Source organism: Oryctolagus cuniculus, chromosome 6, assembly GCF_964237555.1.
Source record: "Oryctolagus cuniculus chromosome 6, mOryCun1.1, whole genome shotgun sequence".
NCBI lineage: Eukaryota > Metazoa > Chordata > Mammalia > Lagomorpha > Leporidae > Oryctolagus > Oryctolagus cuniculus.
In genome coordinates this window covers 137,527,801-137,534,642 of record NC_091437.1, presented here as the reverse complement: position 1 = coordinate 137,534,642, position 6,842 = coordinate 137,527,801, and positions in this window count along the sequence as shown.

Below are 6,842 nucleotides of genomic sequence, written 5' to 3'. Positions count from 1 at the left end.
AACTTTTCCCCATTCAATAGGATGTTGGCTGTGGGTTTTTCATAGATTGCTTTGATTGTATTGAGGAATGTTCCTTCCAAACCCAGTTTGCTTAGAGTTTTCATCATGAACGGGTGTTGTATTTTATCAATTGCTTTCTCGGCATCTATTGATAGAATCATATGGTTTTTCTTCTGCAGTCTGTTAATGTGGTGTATCACATTGATTGTCTTGCGCACATTAAACCATCCCTGCATACCAGGGATAAATCCCACTTGGTCTGGGTGGATGATCTTTCTGATGTGTTGTTGCATTCTATTGGCGAGAATTTTATTGAGGAGTTTTGCATCTATGTTCATCAGGGATATTGGTCTGTAATTCTCTTTCAGTGCTGCATCTTTTTCCGGCTTAGGAATTAAGGTGATGCTGGCTTCATAGAAAGAATTTGGGAGGATTCCCTCTTCTTCGATTGTTCTGAATAGTTTGAGAAGAATTGGAGTTAGTTCTTCTTTAAATGTCTGGTAGAATTCAGCAGTGAATCCATCTGGTCCTGGGCTTTTCTTTGTTGGGAGGGCCTTTATTACTGTTTCAATTTCTGTCTCAGTTATGGGTCTGTTTAGGTTTTCGATGTCTTCCTGGTTCAATTTAGGCAGGTTGCATGTGTCCAGGAATCTATCCATTTCTGCTAGGTTTCCCTGTTTGCTGACATACAAGTCCTTGTAGTAATTTCTGATGATTCTTTTTATTTCTGTGGTGTCTGTTGTTACATTTCCTTTTTCATCTCTGATTTTATTGATCTGGGTCTTTTCTCTTCTTTTTTTAGTTAGTTGGGCCAATGGGGTGTCAATTTTGTTTATTTTTTCAAAAAACCAGCTCTTCGTTTGGCTGATTTTTTGTAATGTTTTTCTTGATTCAATCCTGTTGATTTCTTCTCTGATTTTAATTATTTCTCTTCTCCTACTAGATTTGGGTCTGGTTTGCTGTAGGTTTTCTAGATCCTTGAGGTGAATAGAAAGCTCATCTATTTGGTGCCTTTCCAATTTCTTGATGTAGGCACCTATTGATATAAACTTTCCTCTTAACACTGCTTTTGCTGCGTCCCATAAGTTTTGGTATGTTGTGCTGTTATCCTCATTTACTTCCAGAAAGTTTTTGATTTCTCTTTTGATTTCTTCTATGACCCATTGTTCATTCAGGAGCATGTTGTTCAATCTCCATGTGTTTGCATATGCTCTAGGGATTCCTGAGTTGTTAATTTCCAACTTCATTCCTTTATGGTCTGAGAAGCTGCATGGTATGATTCTAATTCTTTTGAATTTGCTGAGACTTGCTTTATGGCCTAGTATATGGTCAATCCTAGAGAAGGTTCCATGTACTGCTGAGAAGAATGTATAATCTTTAGCTGTAGGATTGAAAGTTCTGTATATATCTGTTAGATCCATTTGGGCTATGGTGTCGTTTAAATCTACTGTATCCTTGTTGATCTTCTGTCCTATTGATCTGTCTATTTCTGAGAGTGGAGTATTGAAGTCCCCCAGTACTATTGTATTGGGGTCTAAGTCTCCCTTTAAGTCCGTTAACAAATCTTTTAGATAAACCGGTGCCCTGTAGTTAGGTGCATATACATTGATAATTGTTATATCTTCCTGTTGAATTGATCCCTTAATCATTATGTAGTGTCCCTCTTTGTCTCTCTTAACGGTTTTTGTGGTAAAGTTTATGGTGTCTGATATTAAGATGGCTACGCCTGCTCTTTTTTCATTTCTGTTGGCATGGTATATCTTTTTCCAGCCTTTCACTTTCAGTCTGTATGGATCTTTGTTGGAAAGATGTGTTTCTTGTAAGCAGCAAATAGATGGGTTTTGTTCCTTAACCCAATCAGCCAATCGGTGTCTTTTAACTGGACAGTTCAGGCCATTCACGTTCAATGTGACTAATGATAAGTGGTAACTTTGCCCTGCCATTTGCCAAAGATAAGTTGTAATATATGCTTTGAATTCCCTGTGATCTTTTGCTGTGAGCTTTCCTTCCTTGGTTTCCTTCCTTTACCTTCTTTCATATTGATGACCGTGTTTCTTTGTTTCTGTGTGTAACACATCTTTAAGCATCTTTTGCAGGGCTGGACGAGTGGCAACAAATTCTTTCAATTTCTGTTTGTTATGAAAAGTCTTTATTTCACCTTCATTCACAAATGATAGCTTTGCAGGATATAATATTCTGGGCTGGCAGTTGTTCTCTCTTAGTACCTGGGCTATATCTCGCCATTCCCTCCTAGCTTGTAGAGTTTCTGATGAGAAGTCAGCTGTGAGTCTGATTGGAGATCCTCTGAGAGTAATCTGACGTTTCTCTCTTGCACATTTTAGGATCTTTTCTTTATGTTTCACTGTGGAGAGTTTGATTACAACGTGTCGTGGTGAGGATCTCTTTTGGTCGTGTTTATTAGGGGTTCTGTGAGCTTCCTGTACTAGGATTTCTCTGTCTTTCTCCAAACCTGGGAAATTTTCTGCTAATATCTCACTAAAAAGGCCTTCTAATCCTTTCTCCCTCTCCATGCCTTCAGGAACTCCTAGAACCCGAATGTTGGGTTTTTTAATAGTGTCCTGAAGATTCCTCACAATATGTTTTAGATTTCTAAATTCCTCGTCTTTTCTTTGGTCTGACTGTATCCTTTCCTGTTCTCTGTCTTCTAAGCCCGATATTCTCTCTTCTGCTTCTCCCATTCTGTTTGTAAGGCTCTCTATTGTGTTTTTCATTTGATCTATTGAATTCTTCACTTCAGTCACTATCCCAGTTTCCTGTTGTACTAGTTGTTTCGTTTCATTTTGATTCCTCCTTAATATTTCATTTTCACGAGAGAGATTTTCTATCTTGTCCATTAAGGATTTCTGTAGTTCAAGAATTTGTTTTTGAGAACTTCTTAATGTTCTTATCAATTTTTTGAGATCTGCTTCTTGCATTTCTTCTATGTCATCATCCTCATAATCTTGAATTGGGGTGTCTTTTTCATTTGAGGGCTTCATGGTGACTTCCTTGTTTTTACTACCTTGGTTTTTGCGTTTGTTATTTGTCATATTGGAGATATTTGGTTTCTTCACTGTGGTGCTTTTTCTTGTTATACTATGACTCTAGATTAAGTGGACTATCTGTTTTTGATGGAGCCTTAGGGCTTGAGATGGGTGTGGCCTGAGAGCTCTGTTTGGTGTGCCAAAGGTGACACTCCCAGGTTAGGCATGGTAAACCTCTCTCTCTCTCTCTCTCTTTTTTTTTTTTTTTTGATTCAAAAGGGAAGTTATTCTGCACAGCTGAACGAAGTTGGAGGTAGTTAGCAGGCAAATGATATACCCACAGGAGCCAGAGATCGGAAGCTCTTTCCCAAGGACCACACAGGGAATCTGTTCGGCCCTCGGAGTGGGCTCAAATTCTCCTTCAGTCTCCCACTGGGTTGCCAAAGTTACGGAATTGTAGCGTCTCTGGAGAGTGCTCACGTGAATTCCGTGAGTTCTCTCCCCCACCGTCTCTTTTTTCACAGTCTTAGTTCAGTAGCACCACAAATTTACTAGGTCCGAATCTCCTGTTAATTCGCCCCGCCCAGAGTCAGGTTTTTCTGCTAGGCTCAGGGCCGGTGCAGACCTGAGGTCGCTCTGCTTATGACGTATGTCCAAGATGGCGCCTGCTCTTTGTCTTGCTCGCCCTTGAGAGGTGAGCGGAGAGAGAGAAACCCGTGTCCGTACCAGTCACCTTTTTTTTTTTTTTCCCTCTCTCTCTCTTCCAGTTAGCTTGGTGAAGTCCCCCCCACCGGGGGTCGTTCCCTCTAGTCTCCTCTCTCCGCTTGCCTGCCGGTGTCTCAGGTTATTGAGGTTCGGCTCACCTCGCGTTCCAGCGCTGGTGTGTTGAGTCTGCCGCTGGTGTCCCGAACTGTGGGCTCCCACGCTCTCCACGCAGGTCTGCTCCCCTTCCAGCGCCGATGTGTGGACTCGGAGCCCTGGACGTCCCAAGTCTCCCCGTTGTTGCACTCCCCTTCGAGCACTTGCGCGCAGACCCTGCAGCTTGCGCAGCTCAGTCCCGCGGCTCGGCTTCCGCGGCTCGGTCTGCGGCTAGGTCCTGCGGCTCGGCTTTCGCGCGCGCGGTGGGCGACCTTGTTCTCCCAGTAGGTCCTCCGATTCACGCCCACTGGATCCAGAAGAGTTTTGTCTGCAATATTTTCCTGGTTCTTTTTTCTGAAGCTACCGTAACTCCCCTTTTATTAAACTAAATTTTCCCGGACTATCGGTGCGCGCCCTCACTATTCCGCCATCTTGGCTCCGCCCACTGTTGTTTCTTTAGAAGTGAGTACAGAAAATGGGTTTCCCAGATCATGGAATAGGGTCAGAGCTTACTTCTCTAGGTTGGGTGAAGATAGTTAAAAAAAAAAAAAAAAAAAAAAAAAAAAAGAGTGGAGAGAGTGCAATTTTAGCAAGGAGATAGGGAGAAAAAAGCAGTGGAAACTGCATGGAAGTAAAAGGAACACTGTGTCTCTATGTGGATGTGCAGCACTAACACAGACACAACACAGGACCCCAGAAGCTGAAAGCCTCAACACTGGCTTTGGAGAATGAGATGAGACTAGCATGCAGCAACTCAAGCCACTGGTAATGTAGCTGCAGAGAGAGCCTGGCATGAGTCTGAGTTGGAATCCTAAGGGGACAGTGTACCTACCAACCTAGAGGGAAAAAAGCAGCACAGTTCTGTCTCCCCATTCTCCCAACAATGATATCTTGCAACTGGCTGAGAGAGGACAGGCAACATTTTGGACACATGTAACAGCTATACCAACTTCTGTTCATGCACCCTTCAACCAGCTGAGAGGAGATGCCTTAGCCTGCCTAGGAGGTTTGACAGAGGGCTGAGAACCTACTATAATATGGTGAGGTACCTGCAGTGTCTCAGCATGTCACAGGCTCTGGAGTTCAGACTGCCTGGTCAGAGTACCCATAACATGCTGACTTCGGGGCATCTCCACCTCTCTGTGAACAGGACAGACTGGCAGGGTGTGTGGGTGTGTGGGTGGGTCATCAATGCTCCTTTACTATGGGATCCTTTTGCTTTGGGACTGTGGAAACACTATGGCTATGAGGAGGGTGCAGAGTATAGCTAGGTCTCTGAGCAGTCACTGCGGGCAGCTCCAAATGCTGAGGGCTCCCTGATTGCACACAATGGATCACTGAGGATGGATCTATGCTCATACAGGGGACTGCACAGACCCTCTGTATGGTTCTTGTGGCAGTACAGATGAATATTGCACCCACTGGGGCTAGCGCCCGGACATTGGTCACTTTGGAGGAGAGGATGTGAGGGTGATACTATGCCAACAGGGCTGATCAAACTCTCCCTCTGATAAAAACAAAGAGGAGATGTACTATGACCAATTTGGGTGTCACCTTGGATACTCCCTCCACCCTGGAGCATGGAACAGATCTCCCTGACCACAACCATTACAAGCAGTTGTATGTTCACTGAAAGAGCAGACAGACACACCACTAAGCCACAAAAGCATAGTCTGAAGAATAAAAAGCCATCAGAGAAAGAAAAATGTATCTCCACAAATTCCTAAAAATAAATGTAGAAATTCAAGAACAAGAATAAGGAAGACACCATGACCATCCCACAGGAACACAATATTTCAATATTAGAATGGAAAGCTTAAGATATTGATGAAATTCAAAGGTTAATAGGATTACTCAGAAGCAAATTCACAAATTAAAGAAATTCATACATGACTTGAAGAAGATTTTTCCCATGAAATTCAGATTTTAAAGACACCAAAATGAAATACTTGAGAAATGAAGAATTCAACAGATAAAATGAAAAATATAGTGGACAGCCTTAATAACAGACATGGTGAGGCATAAGAAAGTATCTGAGCTAGAAGATGAATCTCTGGAAATGTTACAGTAAGATCAAAAAAAAAAAAAAAAAAAAAGAAGAAATTAGAAAAATTAGAAGCAGTCTTGAGAATTTATAGGATACTATCAAACAACCCAACAGGGACTTAGGAGTTCCTGCAGGGGTGGAAAGAGACTGGACTAGAAGGTCTTTTTAGTGAAATAATTTCAGAAAACTTCCCCAATTTGGAGAAAGAAAGTCAAAGAACAGGAAATACACAGAACTCCTAATAGACATGACCAAAAAAAGATTTTTAATACAACACATGTAGTCAAACTTCCAACAGTAAAAAATATTTTAAAAAGACTCTAAAATGTGCATGAGAGAAAATACCATATTACTTTCAGAGGATCTGCAGACTCACAACTGACTTCTCATCAGAAATCCTACAAGGTAGGAGAGAATGGTGATATATATTCCAAGTCTTAAGTCTTTTTTTTTTTTTTTTGACAGGCAGAGTGGACAGAGAGAGAGAGAGAGAGAGAGAGAGAAAGGTCTTTTTTTACTGTTGGCTCACCCCGCAATGGCTGCCGCGGACGGCGTGCGGCGGCTGGTGCACCACGCTAATTTGAAGCCAGGAGCCAGGTGCTTCTCCTGGTCTCCCATGTGGCTGCAGGGCCCAAGTTCTTGGGCCATCCTCCCACTGCAGTCTTCGGCCAGAGCAGAGAGCTGGACTGGAAGAGGGGCAACTGGGACAGAATCCGGCACCCCAACCGGGACTAGAACCCGGTGTGCCTGCACCACAAGGCGGAGGGATTAGCCTATTGAGCTACAGCGCCTGCCCCAAGTCTTAAGTCTTAAAAAAAAATCTGTCTACCCAGAATATTGTACCCTGCAAAGCTCTCATTTATGAAAGAAAAGAAATAAAGACTTTCCATAACAGAAATTGAAAAGAATTTATAACCACTAGTCCAGCCCTTACAAAGGATGCTTTAATGATG